This window comes from Aptenodytes patagonicus, chromosome 1 (assembly GCF_965638725.1).
Source record: "Aptenodytes patagonicus chromosome 1, bAptPat1.pri.cur, whole genome shotgun sequence".
NCBI lineage: Eukaryota > Metazoa > Chordata > Aves > Sphenisciformes > Spheniscidae > Aptenodytes > Aptenodytes patagonicus.
In genome coordinates, this window is record NC_134949.1 from 3,378,268 (window position 1) to 3,403,040 (window position 24,773).

The 24,773-nt window shown below is 41.8% G+C and overlaps 1 protein-coding gene across 2 annotated transcripts in view; it reads left to right on the forward strand.

Annotated features, from left to right (window-relative positions):
* The window catches only part of LOC143164689 (endonuclease domain-containing 1 protein-like), a 172,803-nt gene that overhangs the window by 62,111 nt on the left and 85,919 nt on the right, over nucleotides 1–24,773 (forward strand). The window contains exons 4-6 of one of the 2 annotated variants that reach the window (XM_076347643.1): nucleotides 21,206–21,387; nucleotides 21,599–21,817; nucleotides 21,930–22,571. The exons of the other annotated variant lie outside the window; for it this stretch is intronic. The gene's annotated coding sequence lies outside the window, so the exon portion shown is untranslated. The remainder of the gene's footprint in view (nucleotides 1–21,205; nucleotides 21,388–21,598; nucleotides 21,818–21,929; nucleotides 22,572–24,773) is intronic. 2 annotated transcript variants of the gene reach the window in all.

The following is a 24,773-nucleotide window of genomic DNA, read 5'->3' on the forward strand; positions in this document are numbered from 1 at the left end:
GTCATTTCTTCTCCTCTTTTCCATTTTTAGGTCAGATGATTCAGGTTTTCCTCAATGCTTTTAACCTTTTGCCGTCTGAGCGAGCTGCTCAAGGGACAGCAGTGCTTTGAGGCCATCACTGAAAAAAAATGCTGCCTCTGCTAGGATAGTTCCGTTTCACTATCTTCCATAATGTTTGCTCTTGGTTTCTTATCCCTTTGTTACTTTCATTTTTCCTTAGCACTCAGGTAGCATCCTAATAAACGATCCTCTTTTTAGTTTTTTTCTCACCTCTCACGCTTTTCCTCTCTTAGTATAAAAGTCCACGCATGAGAGATTTAAAAAAAAAAAAAGGCCTGTAGCTCATCTAATCTAGCACCTTTTCATGGAAACGTAGACTTAATTGCTGGCAACAGAGCAAAAAACAGAGCATTACTGTTTCTCATTCTCATTCGAACAGAAATTTCCATAGCTTGCTGGATGTTACATCCTTGTATTTTGTTCCCCAAATAATAAAGTGAGTGTATGCTTTCATTAACTTCCTTTATGAAATGCAAGAGAGAGTTTCCAGTGCACTGGTGGGCTGTCCTGCTTTTTAAGTATTTACAATAGATTTTTAAAACATTCATAGGAGTGTGTAAGTGCACAGGAGTGTGTAGGTCAGCAATGGGTAGCTGGACTGTTCGGAGACAGCGTGATTAGAGGAGAGGCAGCAGAAATGTATTTAAAAATGCCCTACAAATAGATCATGTCATTCTTGTCCAGTGCAGAAATTCTGCATTGAGCAGACCTGAAACAATTGCTGTGTTTGAAAAGCAGAGGCTAAATTCTGATTTAAAAATGGCTTTATGTCTTTACGGAGACCGAATGTTTTATTCCGGTTTGAATGGAATAAATCTGCCAAAGGCAACAGAGTTGGAAGAGATCTACATCGATTTGAATGAAAGCTGAATTTGGCCCTTCTTGTTCTGTGCTTTTTAGTCATGTGATAATCTTTCCATAAATCATGCACTTGAAAGGTTTTCTTGCTTCCTGCTTTTACCAATCAGATCACATAAAATGCAGATGAACCGAGCTTCTGGTTTATTAAGCATAAGCAGAACACCCCCCCTAAATCCCCTTTTGTCACACCAGCCCTGTTTCCCCCATTTGAAAACAAGATAGCAAGAATGACAAACTTTGACTAATATAGTGGAGTTTTTTTGGTCTCCTCCCTTTCTTATTCTGACCTGTACTTTGCTTTCGTTATAAAGTGAACATAGAAATTACCCTGTGGGAGTGGTGAAACTGCAGCAGAGAAACAAAAACTATTTGGATTCATCCGAAAGCTATTCATTCGCTTGCTCTTCTCTTTATTAACGGCTTGAAGCATGCAGTTTGTCCTGTTCTGAGTACGTATCTTTCAGCAAGAGCAGAGGTAATTCTTCTTTTCTTTTTAGTGCTTTAATTTTATCAGAAAAGGTGTTTATATTTTTATCATAATCTATTATTTTAACTACTTTAAATGTGTATACAGCTGTCTGATGGGCATGTTTCTGTCGATCTCGGTGAGCTCTTTTTCCAGTAATTTTTTTTTTTTTTTTTTTTTGAGTAGAGGAATGGAGCTTTAGATTTGGATCCAGGTTACACAGGTGAAAATCACAACTCTCTCCACAGGAGGTTGCAAAGCTGCTTCCAGCAGACATCAGCATATTTGCAGCCAAAATTTAGTCTGCTGTGGGTTTTTGTTTTAATCATCCGCATAGACCAAGATGAACATCTCTCTGTACTGTTGGTATCGCCAGCACTTTTTGTGTTGGGGAAAGTACGTTACTGTAAACTTATGAGCAAGTTCTTGTTGCCGTATTCTCTGGCGGGATAAGATATTTTTAGTAAGTCATTTCAGAAGTGTAGGACTTCCTGATACATTTATTGTTAATTCGCTGCAAACTGAAAATGCAGGATTGGCAGCATTTAATTCTGAGAGGATCGTTCTCACAACACATGAAATGTCTTACTGGTCCCTGGCTGCAAGTGCAGGTTGTTAACAGTTATGAGACGAGTGGTATGTTAACCGCGAAAGAAAAGTTTTGTTTGGCTGGTGGCTGAAGCAGCAGTGTTAAGAATGCCTCTTAAATAACACAGAGTAATTTTATGCTCCTTAACGCCTTTGCAAGGTTTTTGCATGGGGGGAGGAAGGAAGGACAAACGGAAATCCTTTAGATTTTGCTAATATTACCTTAGACGGCCACTTCTGGAACTCTTCCAGAAATCTCTTATTGGGTGTATTTCTGTATTTCTCACATGAAATACTCCCAGATCGTTAATCGTAGCAAGTCTTGGGTCTTCTTGCTTGCACAGCACCTACAAACAGGCTGTGTCTGTCTGCAAGGGGCAAGAGGAAGTGGTGGCTTATGGGAAAGGGCAAGGTAATGAGTTTTAAAGAGATACCAGGAAAGAAGGACCCTCTGGTTATGTGTCCTGGTTTTAAAAAAATTACTAGATGCTTAATAATATACGTAAGCATGGCTTCTGATGTTTGCATTAGTTTTTGTTGTTGAAATATAGGTCAGTTTGCCTCTGAAAATGTAGATTTTTCTGAAGTGCTCAGTGAAAGCTGCGTTCGTCAGTCCTGAGTACTTTAAAGAACAGCAGTCAACTGTATTGAGCAGGGAAAATTTACATCAGAACCTTTAAGTTAAAGTTACAGTTTTCTGCCTGTGATCTTGGGCATGTCATTGCATTCTTCTGTGCTGCAGTTTCCCATCTGGAAAATCGGGATTAATAATACCTACTTCTCTCTACTTTCTTCACACTATGTGAATGAAATTTAATTCATCATTACTGCTGTTGTATTAAACATATTTTGTAAGAATGGAGAACTGCTACAGCTAGGAACTCTTCCAAGTGACTGTAAAGATTTGATAAACAATATGTGATTAGTTACAATTAATGGTTAAACTGTATTCCTATAGCGGCTCATGCCAATACTCCAATTGCTTCTGTTGCGTTGCAAGCCAATTGGAGCCTAAAACTAGGTTGGTTGAGGAACAGGAAGAGTTTACATGCAGGATAGTCATTAATATCAGCTGAATAAGATTTGTTTAATTAAAATTGTGCAGTAATACATTGCTGTATATTCTTGCGTTTCTGCTGTTACATTAATTCAGAAAATTCAGTTAAATGAGCAACCAGTTGTCCAACGTCAGCGGGACTCTGACACCTTCAGTGACCAACCCAAGATGAAAAATCTCACAAATGGATTTGTTGTCTTGGCACTTGTGTTCAGTGATTAACTGCATGTATTTTTTTTTTTTTTAGTGAATATTTCTCTGGACTTAATTCAGCTATTTACAGGTTGGATTTCAACCTCTTTTCTCAAAAGTTGTAAATGTGCTAGCATATATTTACTAGATGTAAGAAACTGACTAAGTAGAGATTCAGTGTACTGTAGGTAAACAAGGTCATATTGTCTCTTCTTACCCTATTTCAGTTGGTTTTGTAAGTGATAAGTTAGTGAATTGTTTTTCAAATATTTGTATTTTTGCCATCGATTTCCAAGAGATTAAGAGAGGAAAGATTGGCCTCATGTATGCCGAAAAAGTGGACATGAGAAGAGCAGACAGTTTCCTACTCCAGTCTTTCTCCCTGGCTTGCTAGGTCATGCCTGGTACATACTTTGTGTGCCTGCTGTCAGTAGAATGAGGTTAGTATTTGGAATTGTTCACAGAATCAGAAATTCTTTAGTGATTCTAAACCCTATGAAAACATGAGATGGAAACTTCTGTAAAAATTTGTGCCAGTGTTTCAGACCGGCTTTTATATCTGAACTAAAATTTTGCAATAATGAGTTGCACATACATGCAGCTAAAGAACCTACCTCTTCTTTGTCCTTTCTTTCAACTCTCTTTAACCACAGCACACATCAAAGTATTACCAAAAGGCTGAGTGTAGGAATTTATATTTGGAGAGCATTATCCATAGATGACTTCATGTTTGTTCCAGTCTTCCCTATTTTCAGGTTCTGAAATGCTTTTGTAACTTTTTCCATTCACATCCCTGCTTTGAATCGAAGCCATTTTGAAAAAGGAAATTATTTTTAATTCTTTAATGAAAACTTCCAAAATTTACCTCCAGCTTTAACAAAACTCAACTGCTATAGCCCTTTTTTTCCTAAACTGCAGAACACAGCAAATGAAAATAAATAGAAGCTGGCATGTTTCTTCTTGTGCAGTTTTATTGGTGTGCATGTTTGTTCATTTGTCTGTTAACTTGTAGAATTCCATGATCTTACGAAGTGGTTTGCGGTTTGGTTTGAATTGGTGAGACTTTCCTATTTTTCACATTTTAACCATTGCTGACATTTTAATGCAATAGAAACAATGTGACAGAAGAGCCACGTTTTGTTTTTTTTTTTTAAATAGCCATTAGGTGTTATGGTGCTCTGTGTCACTGCTTTTAGAAGATTTTTAAAGAGTTTCTTGATGGATTTTTGAGCATATTTTAATGAAGTATTTCAGAGGCACATTCCTTTGAATTTGCATCCCCAGTTATCAAAAGCTTGCTAACAAATGGGGTGACAGACTTCCAAAATGTGTATTTTATTCACAACTCTCATTGATAGGGGTGTCTACAGCACTTACTGATTTTTCATGTATAGTATCTGGGTTGCTGCTTTCAAGAGTTCACCCCTCACCTGCAGTTGCATGGTTACACATTGTGTCTTTGTCTTTTCCATGCTTTGTATTAAAATTGAGGAGAGTTTGGCTGGTATCCTAAGCATGGGATTGAACAGCAACACGTTGAACTTGGTTTGATTGGACCTGTGTGACTGCTGGAACATCGATTTGAGCTTGGTGGCATATCGACAGCTGTATTTTCTTTTAAAAAGCAGCATTGCGTGCTGTACATGCTGTAACAAAAATACCACTCTGAAGCAAGAGGTCACATTGATCTACACTGGAGTTCACCGGTACTGAGATTTTTACTGAGGTTGGTAATGAACTGAAACAACCTTTCCAGCATTTGCTTTTCCTATTAATGGTGCCAGCGGAGGAGCTGGGAACGGCCTCCTGGAGTTTTCAGGGAAACTCATTGTTCACGTAAACCCCGAGAAGGAATTTCCCTTCCTTCTTGGCCTGCTAGGTATGCAGTGAACCATACAGTTTGCTTTAGCTACATACCATCTGCATTTTATTTTTGTTTTGTTTACTGACTTTCCACCCATGTATGTACTTCTCTAGAGTATCGGTACACTGTTGTATATTCCACCTTTGTCAACAGCTTGGATTTTGCTGCTCTGAGCAGTCTCATGTTATGCAAGTTATTGGTGTTTGGAACAGAGCTAGTCACGGAAAAAATGAAATTGGTGGAAATTTTGTGTATTGTGTCTTCAGGAGACTGGGCATTGACCGCTTTGATTGTTTCAGGGCTGCTGCTCTTTGTCTGGCATACGTGCGGTTATGTACTTTGTACTCGTGTAGCACTGTGTGCTAGGACCTGCAGTCCTTGGAGCGCATTGCTCTCATGAGGATGAAAGTGGCTTCTTTCTTCTCTATCGGCATCTGCTTTTTCTTTTTAATTTTTTTCTCCCCACTTCTTTGAACGGCCAGTTTCTTCCTTGCTGGAAGAATTATTTCTTCCTGAGATGATCTTAGCCTCGAACATGGGTGTTCCCATGAAGATCTGAAGCTGATAGGGCAAAAATAATCCCAGCCCCCAGGATGCCATCAGGAGTTTACTGCTGTTTGAGCTGAAGCAGTCTGGTGTGTAGTCAGGTCTGTGACGTCCATAAGCAGACTATTCGGGTGGTGACTTTACTGTGGCCAAATACCAGAGCAGTGATATTGACTCTGGACTAAACAACCCTGATGTTGGAGGCTTTGTAAAGCACTGTGCAGCACATGAACTGCTCCGCACAAACCCTTGAGGCTGACGTGCTGTGTTAGAAGAGCATGACCATGTTGCTTTGGGACCCAGGCTGGATCTGCGCCTTTCTGCAGTGCCGTGGCCAAGCTAATAAAACCACCCAAAGATGCCAGGAGCTGGCTTTGCAAAGAATACTATTGTTATTGATGGTTTTTCATTAACTAGGTTACCCCAGCTTCCTCTTATCAGACATACTTGAGAGTTGACTGTGTTGTATTGTATTAGAGTTCCTTACTCCCGCTTCATGGTCCAGAAGTGTGACTGGCTTTTCTTTTGAGATCGCATAAAGCCGTGTATTCGGTATCACTTGTGATCCAAATGTTGCCAGATTGTTCTGAGAGACAAGCCTTTAGTATAATTGCAGCCCAAATCTAAGTCACCATGTTACACTTCAAAGCTAGGTGAGATTGAACAATTGGTTAATGTTCACTGAGCAAAATTTCCTTTTGCTGTACAGAATTTGCATCCAACAGCAATGTGATGATAGGCCTGGATGACCACATTTAGTAAAACAGTCTCCTACCAAGAGTTCTTGCTGTTAGGTAAATCAAAACATGTTATTCAGAGGGTGACTCATGGAAAACTAAGTAAAAGTTTTATAATCGGATCCTCTGCAAACGCTAAATAGCACATCACAATAAAATCGTTAAAGTCTCCTTATATAAATTGTTTATACGCTGCTAATTCCTTTTTATGATCAAAAGGGCATTCGGTGAGTTTTTAGTACAGGAAATTTTTACATAAACTTCCAGTTACCTATGTATTTCTGACTTCTCACTTGGGTGAATTTGAATCTACAGCCTGATTTTAAATCTGAAGATCCTACCTGAACCCCGCTGGAAGTTCCTGATGCAGAACACTTCTCAAATCCTCTGTCACGGCTGCGGAATAATCTGGATTACACTGACTCTGCAAGGGAAAGGGATTACACAAAATGCATTTTGCTGTCACTCCTTCCAGAGTGAAATTCTGTCCTTCCTTGCAGAGTTGCAGTACCTTTGTCCCCAAAATTATGGTGTAATGCTAATTGATCTTCTGCTAATTGATCTTCTCCTCTTTCATTTGCATGCCTTCTAAGTCCTGAATCTTCATTCTTGAATACTTGCACATTGAAACCTGGGAGAGACCTTCTATAACCTTAACTTTGACTTGCCATGGAGAACAGCTGACACAAACCAAAGGCGTGGTGGAGAGTTCTGGACGAGATAGCCAACCTGCTCTCAGTACTGGGAATGAAATCCCTGGGCTCAGTTGGAAAAATTTAACCTTAAGATCTGTCTCCTTTCACGTAGAGTTAAGGGTGCGAAAGAGGACTAGTTTTCAAGGGATTGACAACTTTAGATTGACATAAAGCAGATTCCTTGAGTTAACTTGTTAAAGATTACTTCAACATGTACCATGTACAAGTAAGCGTCCATGTAAGTGTGTGGGCTGGAGGAGGCTGAAGTAGAGGCTAAATTGAAGTTGGGTGAAAACAGAATTAGGGCTGACCAGAAGTCTGCACTGTAACTCTGGGGAATATAATGACTTACTAAGAGCAGTGCGGTTGGGAGGAAGTACATAGTCAAATTTTCCCTCATACTTAAATGTGGATAGTAACTAGAGAACATACTGTCTTTTTTGGGTGACCTTTCTTTAGTAGTACTCGTCTGGTTGCTCCATATCCTTACACTTTTCAAAGAGGAATTCACAGGGAAATAAATAAGATATCACTGACTGTGCCAGAGTAAGTTTGCTTTATATACATGTGAGCATAAATGGTATTATGAAGTGGAACAAGTGGGGCATAGGGAATTTCCAGACCCCAAGATGAAAATAGTTTCAGAGAAGTATAGACAAGTTTGAAGCATTACCAGTATAAATGAAAGTTGCTAGGTCCTTTTTTGCTGCCATCCAATTCTGTACCTTTTGGCAGCAGAGATGTAATTTTTTTTTTGGTCATGAGACCCAAAAAACATGAACAAGCCTGCATGGATTTTATAACATGATACTTGCATCATGGGATCATAGATTAATTTAGGTTAGAAGGGACCTCAGGAGGTCTCTAGCCCAACCTCCTACTCAGAGTAGGATCAGCTGTCTGTGGCATTTACCCGGTAACGTTGCTGGAAATAAAATTTTAAAAGTAGTTGTGATTATTTAGTCATTGTAGTGAAAAAATGCCTGGCAGAATAAAGGCCACCAGTCAATGCTATGAAAATTGTTCAGTCACACTTGTCATTAAAAGTAATAAATACTTTCCAAAAGCAGGTGTGTGGTTTTGCGTGATAGAGGCAAAGAGGATAAAGGGAAGATCAGACACACCAATAATGAACTTCTTCTAACTGATCATCCCTGTATTGATTTTCATCACTTGCCAAATACGCCTTATACTAACTTGTAAGTTCTTTCAGTATTGTGACCCCTCGCTGAGACTCTTGTTACAGCTCAAGAGTCAGTTCGCTGAAGGTCAAGGAGCCTGATGTGAGACTGCTGTGATTTGAATGACCATTTTAAGCTTCGTGTGTGTTCTGCCTATTTGTTTTCAACATCAGTAGGTATCGTTAATGAACCTTGTTGGAAAAATTTACACTTCCACATATTTTTAATTGCCTTTTTTCTTTTTTTTAACCTTTTAATATGATGGTGATGCAGAGTACTCTGTCTAGGCAAGGTTGTCTGTTGTACTGTGGACTGGTGGTTGTAGGACAACCTTGCTTTCTGTCACTGCCCTCTTCCGGACAGACTGTAGCTCATCTGGTCACATCTGTATTTCTCTGTTCCTTCATAACCTTTCTCTTTTCTGGTCGCTTAGGCTTTATCTTCGCAGTCCCCTTAATGAGTCCTAAGTCCACACTGCCACTGGAGAGGATTGCCCCATCTTTATCCTTAACCCAGGCTTGGACCCTGCACTGGGGGCAGGATTCATGCAGTTGGATGGAGCAAACCGAGTGCTAGAGTTGGCACAGGAGTGTGAACGGCAGGAGGACACGCAAGTTCCCCCATTTCAGCAGAGATGTGTTTTACGCTGGACTCAGCTGGACTGCACTGGAATTGCTGGAAGCATTAGAGGTCTCTTGGTAGGTCCTTATGTAGCAAAGCATTTTAGGCATGTCAGTAATCCACATGAAATTAAGATGTTGTCCATTGGAGCCTTAATTTTTAGTAACATTTATTTTTGAAATTCCGCTATGAACTGAAAGAAGAACAATAAAATAACTATCCAAATTTTACATGCCTTTTAAAAAAACTGATTTCCTGACTCCATGTTTAGACATAGTGGACTGACTTCAAAAAGTCTGAGTATTCCCAGTGAAGACCGAGGACCATTATTGCTGAATTTAAACGATACTTGAAATGAAAATAATGTGACACACATGATGGACTTGAGAAAGAAGCGGGAGACTGAATTTTTTGTGTAAATAACGGAGTAGAGGAGGACAGGAGAGAGTAATTCCCGAGTATCAGCTGAGGCCAGTGGAGGGACATGGGTACACTTATTGAAGGAAATAAATATATGACAAATCTTAGAAATATCCGGCAAATTTGGAAGAAGGGGAATTCAGATAGGCCCCTTGAAAAGCAGGGAGTTGTGCTTGTTAAAATTGGTCCTTGCTGTGAGTTGCGGTTCTCGGCACTACTTGGCACTGCGGCTCAGCCGAGTAGTATCTTGGCACAAGCTGGGCTTGACCAGGAAGTGGTTTTCTCTGCAGCTTAGTGTCAAGGGGAAGCAGCTTCGCTTCGCTTTGAAGGCGTGCCTGGAGAAGGTGATAGTAAAAATTATTCTGCTTGAGCAAGTTCATAAAAAAAAATTTGTCTGGGTGACAATAAATGTTTTTCATCTTTGCCCTGAGCAGCCTCTTCCTTTGAAGTTATTATAGCTTCATTATATTATGTTTGCATTACTGGGAGAAGTATGTCAAACGTATATTTACAAGGCAACTTCTATGTTACAGAAAACTCTCAAGAGGTGAGATACAAAGTTTTATATAAAACGAGGACCCTGCTCCCAAAACTAGATTTACAAGATAGAATCTCATTTATCCCAATGGGTTTAGTTTGTGTTTTCCTGTTCAATCCCAGTTGTTTTCCAATTTTAATAAAATCTTTGTCCCTCCTAATTCAGGCTCAACCTGCAGAGGGATTTTGCTTCTCATTCCATTGTCCCATCACTGGAGTGGAAAGAAAGGGTATCTAAAACTCCGGATTATGACTTAGTTGTGGGATCAGATAGAGGTAAAAGGATGCAGTTGAGAGAATGTAAGGTTTTAATCTTACACTAATTGTCGTGGTAGCTAGTAAAAACGGGCTGCGAATCAGGGCTTGATTAAAATACATTCTGAGGTGTTGGTGTTGGTTTAAGTACATAATATGGAGCAAAACAGACTGAGGGATGAACAGTGCAGAAGGGACTTAAACTTTCAGTGTCTGAGACTTTCATAGCTGGCAGAAATACACAGGGTTTTGGTAGTGGCTTTTTTTTCTTGGGTTGGTGTCCGTCCTGTCCCGTTCCGTCCCCCTTCTTCCTTTTAATTGTATCTCTTTGCCAGATCTCTAGTTCAGGGAAATGTGTCCTATCATGGAGTTTCAGCTGCAGGACAGTGGGGTTTACGTTTACTTAAGCTTTCAGCATGCAGTGTTTCTGATCCTTCGTGGACAGTTGATCACAACAGCTGATACCCTCGGTATTTAGCACATAGGTACAGCAAGAATGGGGCTGGCTAAACGGGGTGTTGTTGAAGCGATGTAGAAACAGGTACCTGCCCCATACTTAGAGCTGCTTATATTTCTCACTGTGCAGCTCTAACAGGTTGTCGTGGTTTCACCTCAGTCGGTAACTGAGCACTACACAGCCGCTTGCTCACCCACCCCACCCCCCTCAGTAGGATGGGGGAGAGAATTGGAAGAGTAAAAGTGAGAAAAACTCGTGGGTTTGAGATAAAAACAGTTTAATTGAAATAAAACAATAATAACAATAATAATAATGATGATGTAATAATAATATACAAAGCAAGTGATGCACAATGCAATTGCTCACCACCTGCTGATCGATGCCCAGCCAGTCCCCGAGCAGCGGCCTCCCCGGCCAGCTTTCCCCAGTTTATGTACTGAGCATGACGTCACATGGTGTGGAATGTCCCTTTGGCCAGTTTGGCTGTGCCCCCTCCCAGCTTCTTGTGCACCTCCTCGTTGGCAGAGCATGGGAAGGTGAAAAGTCCTTGACTTACTATAAACTGCTTAGCAACAACTGAAACATCAGTGTGTTATCACATTATTCTCATCCTAAATCCAAAACACAGCACTGTACCAGCTACTAGGAAGGAAATTAACTCTATCCCTGCCGAAACCAGGACACAGGTAGCTGCAGAAATAGTGACGGATAATAGCAATGCAGTGTTGTTAACAAGGTGTTCTGCAATTAAAAGGCAAATATCCCTTCAGACCTCCACTTCTGCCCTGTGGAACAGCTGTTGCCATTACGCAGAGGGGTGCTGGGGCACAGTCTATAGGAATCGTCTGCGACCTCAAAACAAATGTTCAAACTGGGTGTAGCGGCATTGAGTGGATCAGGTGGAAAGCCAACGCTCTGGCAATGTGGAGCCTGCTGTTATCTTTGAAAGTCATTTTGTTATTTCAGCACACCACTTATCTTCTGAGTGCATTAGCCTCTCTTTCTTGCAAAATAAATCTAAGGGCTTCAGTATAAATATGACTGAGGAAAAAACAGCACAGGCACATAGGGATGTGAAAGATGGGTTCAGCTGAGCCCTGTGTTACTTTTAAATACAAGTAGCATGAAGGATCACTCGTGGATACAACAGGTGCTGAGGAGTTCACCAAATCCATGTGGCTGTTGGAGATCAGAATAAAACACAGCTCTCAAGCAGCTTTGACTCTAAAAAAGGAGATTTGCCAGAGGTATCACAGAATTGAGTGAAAACGTCACTTTCTCCTGCGTTTGCGTGGAGGGAGGTTGGACATGGCCGTAGCTATCAGCCATGGGAAGTGCTAAATTAGAATTGCAGGTAGGTAGGTGGATAAACAGGGACAAAAGCTGTAATTACTGACTGCTGGTTGGAAAGCACCCTCGTGCTCTCCAGGCCTCCTGGTGTAGCGGTGTGATGCCAGCCGACTGCAGAGGAGCCACAGCTGGGTGCCAGCGATTCATACCCATTTTGCGGAGTAGCTTTGAGATCTGCAGATGATATAACTGCTAAGTGTTGTTATGAATGATTCAGAGTTTCTGGCTCCTGTTTCCATACATGGATCATCAGACTGTTTCTCTCTGCCATTTTAAAATAATTGTCTGAATAACCTGAATGTCTTCGAAGTAGCTTGAATTTTTGTTCAGGCGCTGGCTTTTGAAATGAAATCTTTCATCTGATACTTGTAACGTTAATTTTGCTTCTTTAATGGGATTCTCTTTACCCAAATTTACATGATCCAGCTTGCAGTCCGTTGGATATGCTCTTCTCTTCCAGTGATAAATTTGCCCGAGCATCTCCCAGTATGTGTTGAGAAACACGTAGGTAGCTGTTTGTGTGCCATCCACTTCCACAGGCAGATAAACAATGAGGGGTTGGTTTGATTGTCGCTCAAACAATACTTGAGAAAAGCTCCGTCCCGCCTGGCTGTCAGTTCTGTTGTTGTACTTTGCTCTTGGTGACATCATTGGTGGCAGCTAAATGAAGTGTATTAATTGTTGGATGCTCTTTGACCAAGGATGTTGACTTTTCCTGGCAGCCAATCGTATGCTGCCGGTTTTGCAGAAGAAGCTGCTAATCTACCGTAATATAGTAATTTAGTTACAAGTATTGGTGAGAGTGGAGTGGGTCTGTTTATGCAGATGGGAGATAAATAATTAAAAGAGAACTAAAAGCTGTATGAATTACTTCTACGTTTTCAAGGTCTGATTCTGCATCAGCAGCATAAAGCTCTGAAATAAAAAAAAAAACCCTCTGCTGCGTTAAAAGTTATTGTGATGCCTCTGAGGTTAGTCTTAGCATGGGGAGCAGTGCTGTACTACAGGATCGCCTCTCTTTGCAGGCGGAGGTCCAGCTCAGACAGATTGCAGCTGGGCATAGCCAGGCCCATACCATGGCCCCAGGACACATGCTCAGGTGTTAGGAGTTCACGTTACTTCTGCAGAAGTGATCCCTTTGGTCTCTCTAGTTTCTTCAGAAAGCTGTTTATATATGTGCGGTTGCCTGCCGAGGAGGAGATCACCAAGGGGCAGTGAGGTTAAGGAAACGCTTGCTGCTAACTCTTCTTAGGCTGAGAACAAGGCTGCCTGGCCAGGGAGTTTCCAGATAAGATACATCAAATGAAGCAGTGCTGCAGAGGCCAGAGCAATGTCGCGAGTTTCAACTCTGCTCATTAATAGCCATATCCTTGTAATTGTCTTTGGGATCCATCCTATTTGCAGTCAGCTTTTCTGTACAAGGAGAGCTTAGCCCTTGATGCTGTGCTCTAGAGAAGCCGCTTCAGCAGCGCCCATTTCTTCTTCCTCCCAAGAAGATCTCCTTCTGTGACTGTCTTCTCCAGAAATGTAAATCTGAGGCAGTAAACATGATGTGCGTGGCATTGAGGTGGAGACTTACTGGTTAACGTAAGTGGGAAATACAGTCCAGAGTTGGTAGTGCACTTTGAACATCTTGCCTTTAACCGTAAGATTATTCTTCCTTCCTCATAAACAGCCTTATATTAAAGTAGAAGGATATTGCGTGATGAAATCCCCTTTCTGCTCTTTATGTTGCTGGGTTTGCTTTCAAATTATCCAAGAGTGGAAACGGATCAATTACTTTCCCTTTGCGCATTGGCCCAAATTCTTCGTCCACCTCTTGTGTACTAGACCAGTGCTGCAAAATTTTGTTTGTAAATTTGAATGAGAGAATTCTTGAACAAAAACTTCAAGAAGCAACACTCTTACTTGTGTTTTTCCACTTAAATAAGTAGAATCGTAGAATAGTTTAGGTTGGAAGGGACCTGTAAAGGTCATCTAGTCCAACCCCCCTGCCATGAGCAGGGACATCTTCAACTAGATCAGGTAGCTCAGAGCCCCGTCCAGCCTGACCTGGAATGTTCCAGGGATGGGGCATCCACCACCTCTCTGGGCAACCTGTGCCAGTGTTTCACCACCCTCAACGTAAAAAATGTCTTCCTTATCTCTAGTCTAAATCTACCCCCTTTTAGTTTAAAGCCATTCCCCCTTGTCCTGTCGCAACAGGGCCTGCTAAGAAGTTTGCTGCCATCTTTTTCATAAGCCCCCTTTAAGTACTGATAGGATAGTAGATAGAGAAAAGTCCGCACAATGTCATTATCAAAAAGCTCCCATTTTCTGTGTCGCTTTTTGCAGTAGCTTAAAGTAGCATTTGAGAATTGATACCACCATTACTCATCTGACAGGGCTGTGAAGTTCCCAGCTTCCCTTCTGTGAGGGAAAACAACCCAAGTAACTGTCTGGACTAAGTCAGATATATCATGTCATGCAAATGACAGTTTCTTTGCACTGACTATAAAGGGGTTCCCTGTGACTAACTCAGATTTGAACATCAACTCTGCAGGTATGTAAATAGAAGCGAGATGAATCCCACTTGTCAAGTCTCCTCTCTTTCATTGGCTTAGGAGAAGAATCTGGAATAGAATTCCAAGGATTTTAATTTATAGATATCTGCCATTTTTTCCCCACCAGATTTTGCAGTGGAGTTTGTAATTACGCTGAGAAACAAATCCGTCTGTTGGAGTACTTGTGGTTCCTATTTAAAAGCAGTCAGAATACACGGTAGGTACGTATTTGGAAGAGGTTCAGCATCATCCAGTGGAAACCTGCATTTTGGGACAGCCTACAGCTGTTCCTTTCCATAGCTCCAAAAACGGAGCTCAGACTGTAGTAATCGCCGTAGTCTCCCCAAACTGCTGGCATCTCTGCATTGGCATGTCCTTGTAGGAGTAGGAGCTGCATCCAAAGTGCAGGCCCAAGGGGGCTGAAAAGGTTCAAGTGAGGTTATTGCATCATTATGTTTGAAATTAGTTTCTCTTGAGTTGTTTGTACACTGAAAATAGAGGCCTTGATGGAGTATTTCTGCAGGATACTACTGCCGTGTGTTGATGTCTACAGATTCTTTGTTGGCAGAGTCTGTAGACATCAACACAGAAGGGTACTCTGGTGCATTTGGAGGAGTATTTGCCCAGCAGGTTGATACTATGTCAACATGAATATGTAAATACACAAATAGTGCCAGACTGATGGATCAGGAAAGAGCAGAATTCCCAAAGAGCAATCTAGGATGGATGGTGCTGCTGCAAGCTTTCCTGTACTGCCTCAGGAGTATGTTTTGGTCCTTCAGTGAAGCTGATGATAGTGAGGGCAGTTCAGTGTCGCTCTGCCATTTAGTTTGGGACATCTTTACGGAGCTAAATCCTACATAAGGGAAGGAAAACAATTTTTTTTTTTTTTTTTTTTTCCCTCCACAGTGCTGGGGCTGAGCTGTTCTTTTTTGGAAGGGGGAAGAGGGTATTTCTTCTTCCATCCGGACAAGAAGCACTCTTTGCCATTGCCCTTGGGTCTATCAACAAAATGTCTTTCCTCCTCCAGTTTAAATTGACAGTTATTTTTCCATTGACATGAGTGCCAGGTCCAAGGACTGAGTCAGGTGTTGAAGCACTCATAGTAAACTGTTAATCCTCGTTTTATTGAAATTGCACACACAGGGAATGTGGGGTGCGATGCCATGACAAGTACCGTCTCTGAGGGCCCACGATCGTTACATTGGTGTTGAACTGACTTGTTCTTTTTTGAGGGAATGTTAGTTGGGGCGGATACATGCTTGTGCTGATGCACTGTTAAAGTGGGTTGAGTTAAATTAATGAACTGGCAGCGAGAACAAGCAAGAAGCCTAAAGGAAGCGGTGCTGCCAAACGCTGGCACCCCTGCCAAGGCCAGTACACCGGGGCACAGCTAGGTAGACTCCAGAACGTGTCCAGCACAAGAGGTGACTTGCCCGTGAAGGTGACTCAGTGGGTCGTGGGCCGCTGCCGTGTTTGCTTATCTGCCATGGAGCGCTTGGGTCTGTGAGACGCAAAGTGCTTGACCCTTTTGGAAAAGCTCGATCTTGCAATGGCAAAACATGATGCTGGGGTTGGCTAAATCTTCCCTGTTGTTTGGTTGTGCCCTGAACGCACCCTGAATGGTGATAGTTACCAAGGCCACGCCAGGATCACAGTTAGAAGTGCTGGAGCTCAGGACGTCATGCAGTCCTGCTCTCAGGTCGCTAAGTTTTGTTGCCTTCCCACACGGGCACATTTTTACATGCTGTTGTCCTCGTATCTCAGCTCTTTGGCTCTTGAGATATCATTTTACCTGTACTTTTCCATCCCAGGCGAGGCTAGCAGGGTAAACGTGGTGTGATGCAGAGCGAAGACTTTGCTGTGATTTCACCGAGATGCCAAGAGTTTCAAACGTGCCATCTAGTGGTATAAACTAAGAGCACTCAAACTAAAGGAAATCCCCTCCAAAATCCACCCTCTTCCCAATACTCGTTATTTCTGAAATGCTCCCTTGTTTTGGGCAGAAAATGAATATTTACGACCCTGCTACCATATCAGCTTTCTGAGTGCTGGGGAACTGAGCTCTTCAAGGATTTGTTAATCGGAAGGAGGAACAGGGAAATTTTTAGTCTGTTACATAAGGTACATGCTAACTCAAGAGGTCTGTGCCTTCACACCAAGAAAACAGAGTTTATGCTGGTATTGCCTTCCCTTTGAGGAACTGAATGCACTTGGCAAACAAAATAAATCAAAGGTTAAAGCACCTTTGTTTCGGGGAGAGGGAGGTAACAATAACGTGCTTGTCTGTAGCTGTACCGTAATTCATCAACAGAGCCCCGGCATGAGATGCCCTGCATTTGTAGATCAGTACTAGGACATATTCCACCCCAGCTAGTAACCTGAAGTACTTCCAGCTTTCTCTCTGCTAAAGGCCGCACCAAAATTGCAAAAGGGTCCAAAATCTTCCTAAAAAACCTACACTCATCACCAAGATAAGAATAGGCCTTACAATGAGGAGTGTTAAAAGACGAGAGGTTTATACCACAATTTGGCATGTGTATGCAGTGAATTACAGTCTGAATTAAATCTGTCTTGGGTGTTCGTCTTTACTGTTCTCTTCAGTTCAAGCTCTGGGGCAGAATTAAAGTTGCTCAGGTTGATGTTTGTGTGCTTGCTGTTCCTAGGATTTTTACCTAGAGGTCATCGTGTCCTTTTCTGTTATTACCAAGAAACTTGTTTGCTGTTTGGATTGGATTATGTGATCCATCTGTTGTAGCTACCGGAGTAAGTCAGGAGAGCAATTCCGTACTGCCTCACATGCCCCTCAAGTCATCCTTTTCATGCCAGGGTCAGAATTCAGCCATTCCTATCAGCTCCTACAGCTCCAGACTCTGTGCATGCTGTTTGTGTGCAAGCCTGTGAGACAAAATCTAAAAAACCCTGAAATTGCCAACACTGGAATTACAAACTTAAAATAATACAGAAGATGCCTGTAGAAGGAATAAGAAGAGTTAAACATCTAAGAATTGCCAGTAAGCTAAGTGGGAAGGAAAAAAGTGTGCCAGTATTAAATGCTAGAAGTGTAGCTGTCCTAACTTGAGGTCTGCTTATATAGCTTAGGTAAAATGCAGAAAGAGGATTAAGAAAAGAAATCAAAACCTAGACTTCCAAATGCCTGGAGAAGTCCTTTTCTCTGTAGGGTAAGGGTCAAGCTGCTCTTGCATATTCTCTCACACTGAATCTTTTATGTTTCTGAGCAGCGGCATGATTCAGAAAGAGGGGTGAGAGGTCACCACTCAGCTCATAAATGTGTAGTATCAAAATTACAGCACACTGCTAGGCTGTGGGGATGGGAGGAGAAAGCAGAATATGTCTCCCACTTCCCAGGTAAGAGACTTAGCAATAGGAAGATGCAGAAGGATGAGTAGCGTCTCTGACCATATTTTCCAAAGAAAATTTTAGGGTAGTACTTTGTGCTGAACCTCGGTGCTGTATTGTGGACCCCTCTGAAAGGTGAGGCTGAGGTACCTCCAAGGTCAGTCCTGTAACATTTAATCTGAAGCAAACTAGGAGGTCTAGTTTGCAGCTGGTTTAGTCCTTGAACTGCCTCTGTGTGGTAGCACAAAATGGGACATGGCCGAGAGGAAAAAGCCCTGGCATTATCGATAAAGTGCTGTGGAAAGTGCCCATGCTAATCAGGTGGAGACTGATTTATTTATTTGGATGTAGACACCTAAATGACCCTGAAGTGGGTATTTTTGTCTCACTGACTGTGTGTGTGTACTAACTGCGCGCCCACTCAGGGAGCCATGCTGTCCTCCCAGCCCACGTAAGACATGGATGTTTTTAGCCCAAGCAGGCTCCCTGCACCAACACTGCATGGCACTTAGACCAGGTCTCCTCTGTGCAGCATGAAGACCACCGTAAGACATTATTCACAATCTTTCATTTTTGTGTAGTGGGGTAGGGTTTGTTTGTTTGTTTGTTTGTTTTCTTCATTTTAAAGCGCCTGAAGGAAGATCAGCTTGATGCTACAGTGTACCAGTTGGTGGTTTTATTCCCAGACTAGCAAGAGCTTGAGTTTTAAGACCTGGTCACATACCCAGCTTTTGGTCTTAAAGCCTGAGTTTGAGTTTGGTGTGGCTTGACAGTATCTGGTGGTCCTGGGAAGCGTAGATCTTGCTGGAGTGGTGTCAGAGGCCTGTGTGAGGCCGTAGGAACCAAACCTGCTACGGACTTACGGTGCTGCATCCTCGCAAGGGTTCCTGGAGTGAGCCATCCCTGCAAGCACACCTGGGCGTGCTCGCTCCTAACAGAGGCCATGGGAATAAGCCTAACACGGATGTACCGCGGACCACAGTTCAGAAAGCTGTGTTATTTATTAGACGGAGTGAATGTACCTGCCAGTGGAGTGATCTGTTCAGAAGAAAAAAATACCAACAACATACTTGTAAAAAAACAACAGCATTGAGAAAGTTTACATCATGCATTTGAAAATGGTTGTCTTTTGAATGTGTTTTGGGTTTTTTTTTAAACCAAAGTTAAATCAGACTTGGACAAGTGATGAAAATGAGCCATTCCAGCTACTACATGTTTTTTATTTTAAGGAGCGTGATGCTTTTTACCTGTCGTCCTTCCTTTGACTAAGTAGGTTTTGATTTTATGGCAGGAAATATTTGACTGTTTCTACTAGTGGGATGCAGCATTTGACTTTATGACTGCAATGCAGGTCTTTTATTAGTAAAACTTAATGTGTAACAGGATAATTCCGTTGCACCTACTACTATACTGGCTTGATTTCGTACAAAATAAGTTTCTACTTCCTTGAAGGCCTTATATAAGCCTTAACTGGGAATGAATCCAGCATGTTCGATCACAATAAAGGAACTGCCTCAGAACGAGCTCTTCTTTAGAAATAGTCGTAAACAGGTTTATATATAGGACCTGCTATTATACACAAAACTTGCTGAAGAAATGTTTCCCAAGAACTGGTGGTTTTAATATATGCCGTGGGGACCCTGCTCGAGCCAATTCACGAGCAAACCTGTTGTAATTCCATGCAAGGTTTAAAACACAAGAACATCTCTCAAATGCTTATCTGCTGAAAGGGCTGGGTACTGAATGGCTCTTTGCTGTAAGAAAAGCATTTGATGAAAAGGCTCGGAAACTTCGGCTGGCATCCTGCGTATGCAAATGCAGGTGCCGTGCACGTTGCATTTGGATTTCAGCATTTTTTCAGATCCATTTCAAGTCGATCGGTAGCAGCCTTATGTGGTTTGGTCCCTCGCTTTCATCACCCGTGCCCGATTATTATACATGAGATCCATCAACCCCCTCTCACCGATAGTGCCTGCAGCTGAGCATCAGCACGTTTGGGAACAATAAAGGGCTGTCATTTGGGAGTTTCTTTTCCTTCCTAATCGGGCAGGACCCAAAATTATTCCTTCGCAGAGCTCGCCGATCAGGCTTGTGCCTTGAACAGGTACGCTTACATCTGTGCAGTGTGAGGATTGGGTTTAGGGAGCTTTGTCGCTGGTTTACATTCAGCATCGTTGGTTGTGTGCTCTCGTAGAGTTTCGGATAGGTACAGGACAAAACATGGAAAGACTCCTGCCTTTGTGATTGATTTTTAAGGACAGTTTGCCGTTTTGTTCCTCGCTTCCTTCCTAATGAGCTGAATTGTTAAAATATGTTAATGTAAGGAGACACACAAGAAAGGGTAAAGCAATATACTGACACGTTGAATAATTAGATCATCTCCTGCGCAGGAAAAAAAGTCAAGTATGAAACAGGAACAAGAAGTGCCTCCCTCCCCCACTGTAGAGGCACCAGGTCTGGCTCTTTCTGCATGCAGAAGCAGGTCAGACAATTAGATCTTTAGTATTAATTAATTTTTGTGAAATTCCTGAAGATTCAGAGTGTCATGTGTACTAACGGTCTTCTATTCGTCTGCTGTTTTTTGGGAGAAGTTGGGAGTCTTGTTTTGGAGGGCTGAATTCGTGAGCTGTGTAATTTGTGATGAAACAAAAAAAATTACTGTTGCTGGACTGAATTTGTAAATACCGTAGTGGTTAATCAGGTCTTCTCAGCAAAATCCTTGTGAATTTTGTCCTGAATAGCAGTTAGATAAAGGGAATTTCGTAAAGAGGCACAGGACATTGTGGCTGCCTTTCTGATAGCGTTTGGCATTTTGGCAAAGCAGTGCTTCGTATTTCTTAAAAGATTTCTTTCTTTGACATAATAACTGCTTAATAATCAATAAGATCCAAGCCCTGTGTGAACCTATGCCTGCGGGGAGGGCTGTGGCAGTACTCAGTCTTTACTTACATGAGTAAGCACTCTTGTGTGTTAAGTTTACTTGTTTGATAAACATTACACTTCGCTTTTGTTCTCTTACTTAATCACTTCCTTCGAAGAGTTAACTTCCTAAGCAGCCACAGATTAGTTCTCTCAGTTGTTTTAATTATTTTTCTTGTCACGCACAGTGAAGGTCTAGTGTTTGTGAAATGTCTTCTTTTTTTTTTGTCCCCCCCTTCCGTGGCAGCTTCAGTGATGCTGGCATTGAAAACCCAGCCAAAATGCTCTCTGTCTGCAGTCCTGTCACTTTTTTTTTTTTCTTTTTTTAGCCAAGTTCCACCTTTTTGAATGTTAGAGCTACAGAATATAACACTTTTCCTTCAGGGTGATTTGAGTGCTCCAGAATTTTGTATTCCTATAAGGGGTACGCGAGAGACTGTAGCAGTGGGCTTCCACGTGCTCGCTGCTGAGTAATTTCCTTTTGTATTGCTGACAGGTGACTCAAAGCAGGAGCTAGCAGATGGCTGCATCGTTAGCTGGTGGCCACAGCCTTATGAGATGAGTTTTGGAATTTCCATCAAAGTCGGGATTAGGCTCAGGATATGCCGATGGCACAGAGCACCGCGGGGGAGTGTGGAAGAAGAGGAAATCATTCATAGCGACTCATCTTGTGGTTGGGTGAGTCAGGGGTCTGCTGTTGGTGGTCAGAAAGGCACGTGGCTGACTACACCATCTTTGTGTGCTCTGCAGGATGCAAACTGTCTCTGTAAATTAATTCTGCGCTTTTGATTGTTGTCCAGTGAGTTATTTCCAGAAAGGAGTTACTGTATTTTCTGGAATGAGTATTGTGAAATTCTTTTCTTTTTTTTTTTTTTTTTTTTTTTTACAGTGAGGAAGTTTTCAGCTGGTGATTTATCAACAAAGTATTTTACAGGATCATAGTTAAAAGCTCTTAAAAAAAAATATATCCTGTGTGATAGGGAAAGTAAAAGCATCTCGGTTTCCAAATGCTGAAGGAATAACCGAAAGAGCTAGTTCTTGGAATAGTAGCTCCATTGGCACTCGTTGGTGATTTCCTGTGCATTTGCTGCAAGAATCACTCTGTGATGTGAGTAGGTGGTACTAAAGGGTTATTACGAAACCAATTTTCAACCAGACGTTTTGAGTCATGGATCGGGAAGAGGGATAGCAGCTTCAGAGCTTTCTCTTTGTTCGAGCAGTGCGCCTGAAATGCACACGCAGGATATTTTGTGCTTGCATGGAACAAGGCAGACTGGGGATAGGTCTGGTATTACGTGAAGTGCCCTTCTTCATGCCACTCCATCTCAAGGATGGGAAACGAGAACGTGGGCTGAGAGCCGGCAGCAGTGTGCAAGGTGCACAAGGAGCAGTTTCCTGACTGTCTTTCAATTGTAAGTATTTTCTCGTGGTTATTCCCAGACGTGAGAGACAAAATGGAGTTGCGTCAGGACGGATGTCTGCGCCAAAACGAGGTGGTGGTTTGGAGCGGTTTGGTTCTGTTCTGGAAGCAGATGGGCTGCCACTGGCAGGAGACAGTTGGCTTCTCCATCAGAAAAAAAAAAAGAGGGGTGTTTAAGGGAATTGGTCTGGCTCCTGAACCGAAAGAATTGTTGACCTACTGACTCAGTTATGAAGCATTAGGGAAACAGTCTTATTGTGGTTTCTTTTGTTGGTGGCAGATTCAGAAGACGTCTGTGAGCATACGGGTATGACTAGCAAAGGAGAGACGGTTCTAGTACCTGCTGCCTGTGGGATTTATTTTGTGCCAGGAAGGAGCTGAGGTGCTGACTACTGAATAACACCTAAACTTTATTTCTGATGCTTCTCCTGATAATGCATTGGTAAGTTTATGTACTTCTCATTTTCAGTGCTAAGATGGTATCTTGCTAAATGTAATTGAAAGAAAGCTCTTTAACAGCTTTATCAACATGGCAAGGTGTATTCATTTTTTCACTGGAGCAGCTTTTACAGAAAACACTAGCTGGCCTGCTGCAGTTCAGGAGTCTGTAAATAACGGGGGAAACTTTGTCGATCAGGTCGACAAAAACAATTTAAAATTGCTGTTCCCTCCCACCTTTAACCTACAAACCTCTGCTAACATTGGTACTAAGCAAAGAGGATGGGCCAGCCCTCCAGCTTTGGGATCCTGTCATCCTGGAGTCACGGCTACGCTGTAATTTCCCTGTCACACTTTACTGAATGAACAAGACTTGGGTCTTCTGGAATTTCACGTGAAAATCAGATGTCCATCCCTGGAATTAAATCTAATGATACTTTTCTTAAAATATGCCTAGAATAGAAATGATGTTATTTTTAAGTGGCTCTGTAAATCGCAAGAAAAAAGATACCAATTAATGGTTTCTCAAAAAACCTAAATCATTAACATACTATTGGCTAGAAGAAATCACGTTGGCTGACGGAGCTAGGTCTGGAAGTTGTGCCCCCTGAATCTGCTGTCAATTCTGCCACTGGTTTTGGGAGGGATTTTTTGGAGGGGGCGCTTCTTGGGCAAGTCATTATTTATTCTTAGTTGTCAATAAAATGAGGATAGTGTTATTTAACTTTTCCTTCAGTGCTTTACTTGGATGCTGATATGTGGTACTGTAGCTCTTGGATCTCTAGAATATTGTTTTGAATGCATAGGTTATTGGAAGTTGGGGAAAGCAGAATAGTGATTATTGAATTTATCATGCTCTGTGACAGGTCCCCTCTAGACACCAGCTGTAGGAATTGCTGGTGCTGTGTCCTAACCGTCCACCACGAAGGGAGGAATTCACTGCCGCTGTTCTTCCCTGGGTGGGTGACACCGGGACGCCTTGCGTTCCCAAACCCACTTGAGTTGGGAGTTGTAGTAAGGTGCTCGTGGATATTTTTTCCCTCTTTTCCGAAACAGCAACTGAGAAGGCCGTCCGTGCACCACACGTCCCTGTGGAACTGCAAATAAACCCAGTGGTTAAGAAAAAAAAAAAAGGAAGGTTTAGCATTGTACTGGATTTCCTTTCCTTAAGTGCTTCCTTCGGATCTTGGGAGAAGAGCTCAAGCACGGGGTGACTTTCTAGCGAGCAGTTGTACCAAAAGGCGTGGGAGGCCGGGTCAGGGAAGAGTCATTTGGTTGTTATGTGGGTGTGAAAAGCCTATGAAAAGGAAAGGGCGGAGGAAAATATTTTACTTGAATTAAACAAATAAAGGAGAATGTTATATGAATTAGGTATTCGAAGTTAGATTTTTGACAGGTATTTTTGTGAATTAACTGCATATCTTCTGAAAATCATTTATTTAACCATAAGCTTATCAAAATGTTCTCAGGAGGGACTTTTTTTTTTAAAAAAAAAAGGCAACAAAAAACAAAAAAATCATTGTTTTCTTATCATTTCAGATAAAAAGAAAGGAAGTTGCGAATTTTTATAGCCCCTAAATTGTTAACTGTTAAACCTGTGGTGGATCAAATTTCCTCAGGCTTACACTGGAGCAGTTTCCTTTACTGCGAAATTACAAGTAGGCCCTGTTTGAGGAGAAGGAGTCTTAGATCTTCAGTTCGTTGTTGTGTATCCACCTGTGGGGCAGAGGAATCGCTGCTCTTGAAAATCACCTGTTTTGGGGAGCAGGCTGTTACCATTGATGCAGTGCACAGGGATGGTTCACACCCAAAGTAATTGAAAAAATGGTATTTTGGAACCCGATTTTTTTTTTTTTTTACATGTATGTTTGTAGTATCTTCATCTCCTTGCAGTTTTTAAAATGTCACCTAATATGATTGAGAGAATCTAAAATACATGGTGTAGAGATTACCTTTCTTCATGCCTTTCATGATTATCTTGACCAAAAAAAAAAAAAAAAGGCAGCACATGGAGGCAGGTTTTAACAGCACTTTCTCTGTGAAGCAGAATTCTGCTTATTACATTAGGTAGTGAAAGACTTGATTTTGTAAAAAAAAAAACCCAAGCAAACAAACAAAAAAAAACAACAAAAAAAACCCCTTTATCATAAACAGTAGCTTTTTAAACACAAGCATGTAAGGAAAACACTAACACAATCTGAAATGA